General features: G+C 36.4%; 1 long non-coding RNA gene across 1 annotated transcript; it reads left to right on the top strand.

The window, feature by feature from the left end:
• The first annotated feature begins 1,739 nt into the window (after positions 1-1,739).
• Positions 1,740-13,272, top strand: LOC129637971 (uncharacterized). Its single transcript, XR_008707653.1, has 3 exons — positions 1,740-1,832; positions 7,723-7,984; positions 13,158-13,272. It is a non-coding gene; the product is annotated as an uncharacterized LOC129637971 (long non-coding RNA).
• Positions 13,273-13,694: the final 422 nt, after the last annotated feature.

Raw genomic sequence — 13,694 nt, 5'->3', positions numbered from 1 at the left:
TTATCTTATATGAATTCGTTTTCAGGGACTGCTGTTAACAAATTACCACAAATGTGGTGCTTTAAAGCAATAGATATTCATTCTCTAATGGTTCTGGAGGCCAAAAATCTGAAATTAGTTTCACTGAAAACTGAGGTGTCAGCAGGGCTGTGCTCTTTCTAGAGGTTCAAGTGGAGAATCCAGTCCTTGTCTTCAGCTTATGGTGGCTCAAGGCATTCCTAGGCCTGTGACTTCAGTTCAGTTCAGTCGCTCAGTCATGTCCAACTCTTTGGGACCCCATGAATCGCAGCACGCCAGGCCTCCCTGTCCAACACCATCTCCCGGAGTTCATTCAAACTCACGTCCATCGAGTCGGTGATGCCATCCAGCCATCTCATCCTCTGTCGTTCCCTTTTCCTCCTGCCCCCAATCCCTCCCAGCGTCAGAGTCTTTTCCAATGACCCTTGAATAATCTCATTACTTTTTCTAGATCTGTCAAGAAACCTCCTTCTGCCTCTTTCCTACATGAATATTTGTGATTATACTTAGAGCCTACCAGATTATCTAGGATAATCTCTCCATCTCAAAATTATTAACTTAATCATACCTGCAAAGACCCTTTTTCCATATAAGGTAACATTCACCGGTTCCGAGGGTTAGGACCTTATATCTTTATGGACGTTATCTGGCCTACCACACAATACGTTCTCTTACATGCTTGTGCATATCTAATTTAAGACTCTAATGACACTGATGACAATCAGTGTTCTTCAGTTAGTTAGAAAGAAACTAAACCTAATGATTCGTGAATTCTTATCTTGTGCTTAGTAGAGAGACAAGATCGGGGGGTTAACTTAACAAAAGGGGGTTTTGACAAATTCTCCAAGACAAAAAGGAAACATGGACCTGGATTTCCTTTCTAGAAGGCTTAGCCCAGGGCATCTTGTCTATCTAAGGCTGCAAAGCATGGGATTTTGGAATATCAAAAAAGAGCATTCTATTTGGGATTACTCCATGAATCTAGTCAGGCAAACTTACACAGAATCACTCTAAAATAAGAGATAGAAAAAAAAGGTAAAATAAACAGTTTGGGGAAAGAAAAGAGATTTAAAACCTGGGTGTAATCTTTGAGACACTGAAAGTAGGTCCTGGAGCCTTATTTAGAATAAAGGTAGAGGTTGAAGACAGGATAAAGAAAATAGAGGGAGTAGGAGAACAAAAGTGGAAAGGAATAATCTGGATAATCAGTTCAGTGTTTCTTATCTTTGTTAATGTTACCAACATCTATTCAATTTCTTGCAAAAGAAATAGGAGAGTCATATGTGGCATCTTCCTCTCTGCCTCCATATCCATTTCGCCCCACTGCTGCTGCTGCGGCTGCTGCTAAGTCCCTTCATTCATGTCTGACTCTGTGCAACCCCATAGATGGCAGCCCACTAGGCTCCTCTGTCCCTGGGATTCTCCAGGCAAGAACACTGGAGTGGGTTGCCATTTCCTTCTCCAATGCATGAAAGTGAAAAGTGAAAGTGAAGTTGCTCAGTCGTGTCCAACTCCTAGTGACCCCATGGACTGCAGCCTACCAGGCTCCTCTGTCCATGGGATTTTCCAGGCAAGAGTACTGGAGTGGGGTGCCATTTCCTTCTCCAAGTTCATCCCACAGGACTGATAATTTTTGCCCTTAGAGAGCTCCCAAATCCATTTATCATCAGCACTGTCTTTACTCTGCTAAGAATAGCTCGTACCAGGATAATTTTAATAGTCTACCAACCAGCATTTGGGAAGATCCCATGGAGAAGGAAATGGCAGCCACTCCAGTATTCTTGCCTGGAAAATCCCATGGACTGCGGAGCCTGGTAGGTTACCGTCCATGGGGTCACAAAAATCGGACATGACTGAGCGACTTCACTTTCACTTTCAACCAGCATTCAACATGAGGTGTAGCCTATAAGCTAGAGTGGTTATAGATCTCAGACAGTCTAACAAGAGCAGTTATAGTTCTCAGTCTAATAAGAATTCTCTACATAAAGAAAATTTTCTAATTTAGATATAAACTACTAGCCTAGAATTAATATTAATTAGAGTGTAGATGTGAATGTCATGAGAAATGGATCAAAGGTATGTGAAAACACAGTTTATGATATTAAACTAATGTTTTCCCTTCAAAACATCCATTAAAAATGAGGAAGAGTGAGCTTGTATCCTTTGTTGAAATTTACAAAATGATTTACTAAATTATATTAAGCTCCTGCAAGAAATGACACATATGGGATGACTTTTTATTTGAATTTTTGTTTCTTATACCAGGGTTCATCAAGCTGTTTCATATTTATTTCTCTGATTAATAATATGTCAAAATTCTAATTCTAGTACCAATTTATGGTGTGTTGGCAACTGGAGAATGAAACAGCAATGTAGACAACAGGCAAAATTGATTTTTATCCATCTTCTTTGAATTCCAGTAAATGTTTCCCAAATGTGCTTTTTCTGTTTCAACCAAACTAAATATTATACTCTTATTTCTCTCAGCTATTAATTATGTTACTTCTGAGAATAAGAATTCCTTAAAGCACAACAGTATAGCTGGATGATATGATTTAATGTGTCAGTCATTCTGAATTAGAGGCTGCACATTTAAGACTTCCTACTATTGTTTCCTCATTTATAAAGACACATCATATCTTTATTTAGTCATTTAGTGCAAATGGGTTTCATAAGAGTTTTTAAAATAAACATGAATGCTCTGAATTAATAAGAAGTGAAATAAAACTGGATGATTATATTACATATGGAGTCAATCGGAAAGTGAATAAGTAAATGAGTTAATTAAAAAAAAACAAAACAGAAAATGAGAAAGAAAAACTTATACAGGAAATGCCTGGAAAACCCAGTGCATCTATTCAGAAGGTGGAACATTTATTCCACCTGTTTAACAAGTAAGATAATATCATGAGAGTTCTAAAGAAATAAGCACTTCTTCCAGAGGCAATCGTAGCACCATCAAAATGGAGATTAGGACATTGAAACTGCCTGTGTTTTCAATGTTCTTATGGATTCAGGGCATGAACTATTGAGTCAGATGAGAAAAATAACTATTGGCATTCATGGTAAAATGCTAACAAGACCAACTTCTTATTCTCTTTCTATATCAAACAGTATTAAAAAATATCCCCAAAACCTGTTTGTAAAGATTAATGAGCATATTCTTTCAGACATAACTATCTTTGCCAAAGTACAAATAGTGCAACCGTGCTTAAAACACACAATTCATACTTAAGAATCTTGCCACTTTACGAGTAATGACAAAATTGTTATTTCAACAGTATTTATCAAACAGTACTCCTTGGAGACCTGATGATAATGGGATTTTGAATGTTGACTACAGGGAATGCTGCTTAGTCCATTTCAAATCACTGTTGCAACAAGTCATCTTATTCTACCAGGGGTTTAACCTATACTGGAGTTAATTGGTGACATAGAGGTTCACCTTCCTTCCATTAGTCAAGGAGAAACTGGAGTCCTGCATGCACAATCAGTACATATCTAGGGATTAGGGCAGAATGAAAGAGAATGTGACTCAAACTGAGAGACTTAACTTAAAAGTTTGAGATACCTGATTAGTTTTTCAAACAAGATGCACTTCAGGTATAGATGCAAAGAAGAAAATATAAGTCTGTGTAGCTGAAAAGTACTGCACATACCCCTTGTAGAATCATTTCATAATGTTGTAAAGATTTATCATTTGGGGTCACTCAGGTTTAGTCTCTCCTTTTATCTCCTCTATTTTCTTCTTGGGGATTATATCTTCATCCCTGTGTATAGGCTTGGCGGGAAGGTTATATCCATTGCTAGTTTCCCAGATTGGATGATAAAAGGACTGAAGTTGTAATTCAGAGATCCTTTAATCCTCTCCTGTCTGAGGCGATCCAGGGGGCCAGTTTGTGATTTAAACACTGTTAATCTCTAAGGTGCTAGAAGTAAAGAGGAGGTGATATACACAGGTCATTCAGCAGAGTGTTATCCATTCAACATCCTGACTACATTGTTTCAGTTATAAGACCACACTGGGCATCTTTGTTCTTGGCTTCTGCTTATTTCAAAGTTTCGTCCTCCAGTTTCCTGTTGATTGACTGAGCCTCCATAATTCCAAAAATTTCATTTTACTTAGATGTAGATATCATCAGTGAGTTCATATTGAAATGAACAAAATAGAAAACATTAGAAATGAATTTATTGTCATGGGAACAATCTCTAACATTAATACATTGAGTTAGATTTGAATTTTGTTCACTTTAAAAAATGAACAATTAATTCCTTAAGAGTATAATCGTGGACTTTTATAATTTACCAGATCCTTAAAGCTTTCTAATCTAATCTCTCATGTGTGGTTCCCTTGACTCTGCATGAATAATGGCAGTGATGTAAGTGCAAGAACACAAAGTATCTTTGAAAAATATTCATAAACTCTGTGTTTAGAAGGAGGAATAAAAATTCAATTACTTTATTTCTGTACATTCAAAATGATACATTTAAAAGAGAGAAAATTAATGCTTTTCTTATCTTGCCAAGAATGTTGAGGGGTTTTATACAACCGTTGCAGTGTGCAAGACATCTCTTTATCTTAGGATCTCAATTCATGTCTAACAATGGGGGTTAGACATTTAAGTTTTAAAAATATTCTCAATCAATTCACAATATTTATTGAGCAATTATTATATGATTAACTCTGATACACAAAAAAGTAAGCAATGAAGAAATAGTCAATGGTCACTGTATCTTATTTTCCAGTAAAATACTTTGGGGATTGAGATCCCTTATTAGATAATTCCATATAGCATCACTATTAAGACTTTAAATGCTAAGACTAAAATGAACTATAGCAACAGCTTATGTATTTTATGAGACATGCAGAACCTCCTGTATAACGTGGTAGAAATCGAAATATACCAATGGGTTTAAACTACAGGGAGGCAAAGTTGCAGTTTGAGAAAACATGTGTACAATGAGATGTGTACAATAAGTTTTCCAGTAGAAAAGAAAGCAAGCAGGGACATCTGCCTAATACCAAAAAGCCCTGCCAGGTCTACATTTCTTTTTCATCACCCTTATGTCCTAGCCAGACTAACTCTACAGATCTGTCACTGGGAGTCTTGAAGTCTATAGCTTTTTGATAAATGACACGGAACTCAAACTAAAATGACCTGGCTCATTGAGAATATGGAGTCTGTTTCCATCATGATTTTGGAAAACACTTGGTGTTGATTGTGTTGAAGACCACAACCTGGAGTGCAGCAGTGGTGAGAGTCAAAGATATCAGTGCCCAGAAGCTTGAGAGAATAATAGGCATTTTCAGAAAAAATAGTTTCAAATCCTTCTTGCCCCTACTATATTCAACTGAGAACATGTCCCTTTGCCTCTCTCTCTCTCCCTGGGAAGGAGAAAAAAAAAAAAAAAAAGAGCTCTTCTGTACTCTTGCCTAATTTAAGCACTGGACAGAAAATATGGCATCTATTTTAAAATCCATATAGAGATTCAGGATATATTGGAAGGAGAAAAGCTTTCACAAAGCTAAGCAAGAGGGTGCATCTGCGATTGGAGGAGTCAGACAGATGCACCTGATGCTCAACCAATTTCTGAGGAGCCTTGGAAAAAGCAACACACTTCCCTTTTTATTGGAAATGAATCACAACCATTCTCTGCTTATGGTGTTGGAACACAGTTTCCTATTTTTATTCAAAGAAGCACTATCTGGCAAGAAAAATGAAACAACCCCCATGCACTTAAAGAAAATAAGTGCAAAAGAAAATGGCATTAATTGATCCTTCTTAACAAGTTCCTCCACATCTCCATTTTAATTTTCATCATCATCTCTTTTAAATGAGTCTTTTTCTTCCCTGTTATGAATTACTGCTTAAATTAATATTGCTCTTTTAAGTCAATGAAAACAAATAAAATAAGAGGGCACATACAGAAAAGCATAATTTTCTTTGAATATTGGCATTCAGATAGCATAAGTCATGATTATCAGAATTAAACAAAAGGAGATATAAAAATAAGTTTTCTAAGGATTTGAAAAAGAGGTACTATAGAAATTATGGGTCTTATATCATTATACCTGCCTCCTTCATTAACACAGCATATGGTTGCCTATCTGTGCACTTTTGGGTACATGGTTCTGTTCTTGAAATTAATTTTTGAATCACCTTTGTCAGCTCCCTCATTATCTTTAGTATCTTCTTCAAATCCTGAATAAACCTGGTTTTTTATCTTGGCTTAAATTTCCCTGGTTTTGACTTTCCTATTTTTCCCCTTTGAATTCACACTCTGGCTCATCCTTAGACTGAACACTCAGAGAAGCAGCTCACACGAAGGGAGCCTTGGCATTTGGGATCCTTCCTAGAGCCAGCCTGCTGGATGGCTTTACATCTCATCCCCACCAAACTCCCCTAACAAGTTAGCAAATGTATGATAGAACAATAGTAGTTATTCAACATTTTAAAATGTGTTTCATATTCTGAACAGTAGAAAGGTGAACAAACTCAGTGGGGGCAATTACAGAAAACTCAAAGTAGATTCTTATTGGCATAATGTTTGCTTTAATATGTTGGATTTCCATATATTTGAAATTGTGATAAGTAGGACATTCTGTATCTAGCTGAATAAAATGAAAGGAGAAATTATTCATCTAATAGATTATAATTATTAGCATACTCTGAAGTAGAATGTATTCATTTAATTAACCATTTGATCAGCACAGTTAATTTTAAGTAATTCTTACTATGAGAATAGTATTACTTTGCTGCAATGCTTAGAGTTCCTTGTGGTGCTTTTTGCTTATAGTAATAATAATGTTGCAATTAGTTTAGTATTTACTACTTTATAATAAAGTAGAATTCTTCATCATGGTTTATATACAAAGCTCACTTTACTTTTACTTCTACACTTACCTCCTTCTGTGCTTAAATATAAAAATACTTGATAAAGCGAATAATTTGGAGTTCCTCTAAGCATTAAGTGTTTTCTGGTGTCATTTTATTAGCAAGAGTCTGTCTTCTCCTTTCATGATTCTGATGAACTATTATTCAATTATCTCTCAGGACATATCAGCCATCATTGTTTTTGGAAGCCTCTCCTGACCAAATCTCCAACCAGCCCCTCTAGCATGACTGTTTCCTTTTTCTGTTCTTAAATCATGCTCTGTATATACTTCTATCACTCACAGAATATGTGGCACAAAATAAATATAGCTTTTACTTCTATCTTCTCCAATCTGACCCCAGATAAATTTAAACTCCTGGATCTTATTTCTCCCATTTATTGTCAAATCCAGCACAATGTCTGACATACAGGAGCTACTCAATAAAAATTGTTGAACTGAGAAGTATTTTTTAATTATTGCTAGTTTTCAGTGAATAAAATCTTATGCTGTTATTAATGTTTTTAAAGATTTAAAAAATAATTCATATGAAGACTGAGAAGATGCTCTGATGCTTTTTAAAATGTCTACAAATTAGTTGATACCATTCCTTTTAATGTTCTGCGATTCGTGGGGTCGCAGAGTTGGACACGACTGAGCGACTGATCTGATCTGATCTGATTCCTTTTAAGAAGTAGAGCTTAATTCCTCTTCTCTTGAGTATAAGCTGGACTTAATTAATGACTTGCTTTGGATGAATAACAGGTGATGAAATAGCAATGTGCAACTTTCAAGATTAGGTCATGTAGGCATTGTGGTTTCCTTCTTAGCTCTCTGTCTTGGATCACCTATTCTAAGGAAAGTGATTTGCATGTCAATGAGAACACCCAGCAGTCTATGGAGAGACCCATGCAACAAGGAACTTGAGGCTTCCTGCCAACAGCCATGTGAATGAGGCATCTTGGAAGTGAATATTCCAGCCCCAATTCAACCTTCAGATAACAGCAGGCCCTGCTGACATCTTGAATGCAAATTCATGAGAGACCCTGAACTGATGCTACATGAAGATTTTTTCATCTCTGAAATTGTGAGGTAATAAATGTTTGTTGTTTTATCCCACTAAATTTGGGAGGCATATTTTTATCGTAACAATACATAACTAATTGTTGTGTTGTTTAGTCACTAAGCCATGTCTCTCTTTGCAACCCCATGGACTGTAGCCCGCCACTGTCCTTGGTCTATGGGGTTTCCCAGGCAAGAATACTGAAGTGGGTTGCCACTTCCTCCTCCAGGGGCTATTCCTGATACAGGGATCGAACCCACGTCTCCTGCATTGGCAGACGAATTCTTTACCACTGAGCCACTAGGGAAACCCATACACATCCTTTAAATAACACTTAAATAGTGCAATATAGATTTTTATAATTCTTTTACTAATAGCTAAATATTGTCAAACGTAGAGAGATATAATGGAACAGTTATGAGACCATACATTAATATAAATGGAGAAAAGTTTGAGACCAGAAGATGTTTATTATTTAAAGGGTGACTTTTCTAATAACAGTATGAAACACTAATATAGGCTACTTAAAGGATATTGCTGCATCTGCCAATGCTTCTTAAAATGAAATAGATTGAATTTTGTCTGCATATGACCTCTAGTAAAACATAAGATCTTATCATATAACATCGGAATTAACTGTTTCCATAACTTGATATGTGTGTTGCAGCTCTGTCATGTGTATCATGTAAATTATGAATATTTACTTTAATCTCACTAAAACGCAATGAGTAAAATGAAAAATATATAGGGCTTTTAAAACCTATTTGCTAAAAATAAATATAGTACGATGAATGGGCTTGTTGAATACTTAAGAAATTTGGAATATGATAATACTAGCTGTACATCACAATTGCTTGAGGAAATTTAAGCAAGAATGATGAATGGATCTCACTCTTAAAAGATCTGATTCATTAGGTTAAGAAGAGGTGTGGGCATTTGGATCTTAAAAATGTCCCAAGATGATTCAAATGTACAGCTATTTTTGAAAACCAGTGATTTAGAAGAGCCTCATCAACACCTAATTACAACTATGAAGTGGCTCACCAAATTACACATCAGTAGTTCATGAATGGTAGGGTGCGTAAGAATCACTTGCAGAATTTGTGAAATACATAGCGTTTTGAGTCATGATTCCAAGAGGTTTCAATTTATTAGATCTAGAATAGTGCCCAAAATATTGCAATTCATAAGGATCTCAGAGGATTTTTGATGCATGTGGGACGTATAATCTGAAACACTGACCTACACAAAAAAGACCAATAAACTCACTAGTAAGATCACTTAAAACCTAACAATAAGCAAAAAACAAAAACAACAAAAAAAAACACTCCCAACTTAAAAATGATCAAACTATTTGTAGAGACACCTCACCAAAAAAGATGTACAGAAGGCGAATAAATATTACTCAACATAATGTCAGTAAAGAAATACAACTTAAAACAACAATAAATACCACTATAAACTGATTAGAAATAGCTAAAATTAAAAAAAAAGAAAACTGGTGGTAACAAGTGCTGACAAGGATGCAGAGCAACATGAATCCTCATTCTTTAGAGAATGAAAAATGGTACTGTCACTTTGAAAGTTGGTTTGGCTATTTCTTACAAAGCTAAACAAAGACAACACACAACCCATTAATTGCCATCCTAGGTATTTATGAACGTGATTTGAAAATGTATGTCTGCATGAAAACTCTCACAGCTTTATTCATAACCACAAAAATGGAAACAACCAAGAAGGTCTTGGATAGGTAAATGGACAAGCTAATTGTGATGTGTCCAAACCCTGCAGTAGTCAAAAGGAATAAGCTCTTAATCCACATTTAAGCATACATAAATCTGAAATGTACATTGCTATGTAAAGGAAGCCAGCTTGAGAGATCTTGATGGAGTATGACTCTATTTATATAACATTCTGGAAAAGAGAATAGTATACCGACTGCAAATAGATTATTACTTGTTAAGGGCTGGGAAGAGTATTAAATGGAGGGAACATAGGAGATATTTTTAGAACTATGCAAATATTCTGTGTAGTACTGTAGTTGAAAATTCATGACACTAACCATTTGCTATAACCCATAGAATTATGCAAAATACAAAACAATAAAATCAACTAGAGGATAGACAGAGGTAACAAGAGGGAATGAAAACTATGAGAGAAGAATCTAACTGTATTACAAAAATATGACATAATCTCACTGAAGGGAATTAATGAGGAGAAAGCCATGCTGACCTAAGACACTTCAGAAATGAATGAACGCAGATTACAGGCCTAAAGGAGCTGTACATATAGCTGTACACACTATACTTTAGTTGATAAAGTTATTTTTCATGGGAGTGTAGGTTAGCAATTCTGAAACTGCTGTAAATTCATACCAGGGTTGAACAAATATGTAAATGAATGTCAGTTGGAGGAAATTAGATTTCTTAATGTTGGAGTGAGAAGTTACAGATGGGCAAGGGGCATGGCTAGAATGAACCAAAGTGAACCGTGATACTGGTTTAGAATTAGAGACATCAGTATAAACTCAGATTTAGCATAATATAGAGACTGATACACATATATTTCCTAACTTTGTCCACTGAAAAGTTCTAAAAGCAATGATCCCCCAGTAGCAATGAGTGCACCCAAGGTCCGATTTTTTTTCTTACTTCATGCAACTCTCCAGTAAAAGGAACCTGAGATTCTTTAAGAAATGGATAATTTCTGGACCTGGGACAAGGAATATACAATATGAACCTGAAGCATTTATCAACCCTGTGCCTGTGTACTTAATCGTTCAGTCGCATCTGACTCTGCAACTCCATGGACTATAGCCCACCATGCTCCTCTGTCCATGGGATTCTGCAGGCAAGAATACTGGAGTGGGTTGCCATTCCCTTCTCCAGGGAATCTTCCCAAATCAAGGATTGAACCTGGGTCTCCTGCATTGCAGGCAGATTCTTTATCATCTGAGCCACCAGGGAAGTCCAGAAAGTAATTAAATGATAAAACAAACAAAAAACAAATATGTCAAAGGGACACAGGGACCAACTGAAATAACTCTCAATGGCAAAGTTACAGCAAAATAGGTATCACAGTATTGGATTGTAATTCAAAATGTAAATATCTATGAATCCATACTGATACAAAAAAAGCACTGAGTTAATCAATCAATGAATATGGGAAGTGACACATTTCTGGTATAGAATTGCAAACAATTTATGTAGATACTCCTCACTCAATAAAGTGGAATATAAATCTTCACCTCTCAACTGTGGTCTACACTTAACAATTTGCTTTCAAAGAGTGTGGTATAGAAAAAGATAGAAGGTTACTATCACCAGTAATAAGTCATGATGATAAGATGCATGTTATTCTGCTGCTGCTGCTGCTGCTCTGCTAAGTCACTTCGATGCTATGTTGAGAATAGCATTGTACCTCTCTGATCTTCCTCCTAATAACTCATAATATCAGTTTAACCATAAGAAAAATAGCAGTCAAATTCAGATTGAGGGACATTCTATAAAATACCCAACAAGTATGCTTTAAAAGTGTTAAGAAATCAAAAAACAGGAAAACTATGAAAAAATTTACCAGTCAAAAGGAGCCTAAGAAAACATGATGATCTTGGATATCCAAGTATAGTATCTTGGATAGGATCCTGGAATAGACAAGGGACTTTATAAAAAAAAAAAAATGAAAGTCTGAGTAGTGTATGGAATTTAACATCTGTATATCCATATTTATTCATTAATTGTAACAAATATACTACAGAAGTACATCAGCAAGATGGGAAATTATATACGGGGTGTATAGGAAATCTCCATACTATTTTTGTGACTTTTCTGTAAATCTAACTCTCCTAAAATAAAAACTTTATTTACAAATGATAGGCCCAATTCCCCTTGCCTATGGCATAAAGCAAAGCATGGTCCCAGTAAATTATGGTAAAAGAAGCAGCCTTAATTAAGCTCTCTCCCTAGACTTGAGGGCTTAGCTGGGCCTAACATTTTATTGAAAAACAATGAGCAAGTTTGCTCACTATGGCAGCAGTTTTTCAAGTTCACGTAGCTCTAACAGAAATCTATTAAAGATAAAAAGAAGCTTAAACAGCCTATATTACTACTTCTTGCTTTTGTTTATACACAGTGAAGAGTATTCAGAATGGACCTCATCTCAAGCTCGTGTTAATCCTTAAATAATTACAATTCATCTACTCGATGCTGGAAACACCTCCTGGAATGTGACTTTGTTCTGCTGGCTTGTCTAATCCGATTCAATTACTTCAGTTCCCTCTCCCAGAGGCTTCACACTCAGAAACTGAGCTCTGTGTGGAAAGGAAAACTTGGGAGGGGTGATTCAGTTTCAACAGAAATGGGCTGAACAGTAAAATAAAATTTTTGTAGTCCTTTCCCAAATATCAGTGCATCAGTAAACACGAGAAACAGCATGTAATTCACAAAGTTTCTGGCACCTCTGTTGTGATAAGGGCAGATTGGTCTGGCTGAAAGAATGCTGGAGATGGGAATAGTTCACTGGCTTGGACCAGTTCGAATGGATGGAAATCACAAAAGTCTCTGAAGCTGGAGGATATGAAGTTCTGAAGCTGGCAGAAGCTTGTCATCTGCATGCAGAAAGCGACAGAGAGATTACAGATTTCCAGTACAAAGGGAACTCCTTCAGTCACCTGTAAAGTGTTCCCTTGTCAATTAGGACCTTCAGAGAAAGGCCGCAACAACTAAGCGGTGCCTCCTTCCTCTCCTTGCCAAGAAGAGCCACCTGCCCAGAATTAAAACTTTGATTTAAAAAGAGAATAAAATATCAGAGTTCAGTGATTGCTCACAGAATTCCATAAAAGAAATTGCAATCCAAAAGAGCCAAGAGGCAGAGCACATGCTCTATCACACGTAAGGATGAGTCTGAGATTGTGTGATCTCAAGATGAAAAAAGAAACCAAGGTCTTAATTAATCACCAATTTTTTGCCAGCAGTAAATGATGTAATGAAATAAAGTGTATTGTCATTTTCTCTTTTGTCCAATTCCTGACCCTTTGTTATATTACTTTCAGTGAATCATGTCTTTTATCTCAAAATCATCTTCATCACTTTCCTAAACTGCCTACAATTTTACAATTGAAGAATGAATAATGAAACATCGAGATGCATGAGAGATGAATTTAGAGACAGTGATCTTTAAATGGAAATTTATTTCTTTTTCCAGGTTCCTGCCTGCAGTGAAAGTGAAGAAAAAATTTACTCCTCAGAATTTAAAATGTGTTTTGCTGTTGCTGTTATCTTCTGGGTAATTGGCAAACTTTCATGGATGCTTTTAAAAGCAGCTAAACATTCCAAAATAAATGCTGCTATATGAAAAACACCACAAGCATTTTCACTTTTGGAAGCTTAATTCTCTTCCCTGACATTGAGAGATGATGGTAGACAGATTATCAGGATTGGGGGAGGTGGCTGAACACAGATTAAAGAGCTGTTTCCAGAAGCAAATAGACAGGTGCGTGCTCAGTTGCTAAGACATGTCCGACTCTTTAGTGACCTCTTGGACTGTAGCCTGCAGGCTTCTCTGTCCATGGGATCCTCCAGGGAAGAATACTGGAGTGGGTTGCCATTTCCTCCTCCAGGGGATCTTTCCAACCCAGGGATCCAAGTCATGTCTCCTGTGTCTCCAGCAATGGAAGGTGGATCCTTTACCCCTAAGCCACCTGGGGAGTCCATTGCTTCTCACTGAATGATTTGGGGTTAA

Source organism: Bubalus kerabau, chromosome 1, assembly GCF_029407905.1.
Source record: "Bubalus kerabau isolate K-KA32 ecotype Philippines breed swamp buffalo chromosome 1, PCC_UOA_SB_1v2, whole genome shotgun sequence".
Classification (NCBI taxonomy): Eukaryota; Metazoa; Chordata; class Mammalia; order Artiodactyla; family Bovidae; genus Bubalus; species Bubalus kerabau.
Note: the sequence above shows the minus strand (reverse complement) of the source record. Positions and strands in the feature narration are given on the sequence as shown.